Here is a 1,088-nt window from a genome sequence, read left to right as displayed (position 1 = left end):
TTGTTTCTAGAAACTTTGTGATTTCACGTTTAATTTCTTCTTTTACCCAGTAACTTTTCAGCAGGGTGTTGTTAAGTTTCCATGTATTTGACTTTATTGATTTGGCCTTCTTATTGTTGATTTCTAGTCTTATAGCATTGTGGTCTGAAAAGATACTCTGTAGAATTTTGATGGTTGTGAATTTATGGAGGCTTGCTTTGTGGCCTAACACATGGTAAATTCTGGAGAATGTCCCATGCACACTGGAGAAGAATGTGTATTGTGCCGTTGTTGGATTGAGTGCTCTGTATATATCTATGAGATCAAGTTGGTTGATTGTGTTGTTAAGTTCCTCTGTGGCATTGTCGAGTTTCTTTCTGGTTGTTCTGTCCCTTTTCGAGAGTGGTATATTGAAATCTCCTACTATAATTGTGGATTTATCTATTTCTTTCGTCAATTCCATTAAGGTTTGCTTCATGTATCTTGGTGCTCTTTCATTGGGAATGTATATATTAATTATGGTTATGTTTTCTTGCTGAATTGATACTTTCATCATGAGATAGTGTCCTTCTTTGTCTCTTACGGTGTTTTTTATCTTAAAGTCTACTTTGTCGGAGACTAGTATTGCAACTCCTGCTTGTTTAGAGTTGGTGTTGGCTTGGTAAATCTTTTTCCATCCTTTGACTCTTTGTCTGTTTTTGTCTTTGAATGTAAGGTGTGTCTCTTGGAGATGGATCTTGTTTTTTAAATCCATTCTGCCACTCTTTGTCTCTTTACTGGTGCATTCAATCCATTGACATTCAATGTAATTATCAATAAGTATGAGTTGATTACTGTCATTGTGTTACTTTTTTGGCGGTGTTGTTCGTTCTTCGGTTCTGCTTTCCTTCTTGTATTGGGTTTGTGTTTTTTGAGTTGATTCTGGCCAGTTTCGTCCTAGTTTCTTTGTTTGGTTTTTCTGTTTGGTAATTTGTGTTATCGATCTGATGTGGGATGTTAACATTCTTTGGGATTACCTTGTAGTCTACTAGTTTCTCTCTGCATTTAGGATATTCCATTGCAACCTGTAATTTACCTGGCATCTCCACCACCTGGGCTTCTGTTGCTGC

Source organism: Chrysochloris asiatica, unplaced genomic scaffold, assembly GCF_000296735.1.
Source record: "Chrysochloris asiatica unplaced genomic scaffold, ChrAsi1.0 scaffold00131, whole genome shotgun sequence".
Classification (NCBI taxonomy): Eukaryota; Metazoa; Chordata; class Mammalia; order Afrosoricida; family Chrysochloridae; genus Chrysochloris; species Chrysochloris asiatica.
The sequence above is the reverse complement of the archived record's forward strand: the minus strand, read 5'-3'. Positions refer to the sequence as shown.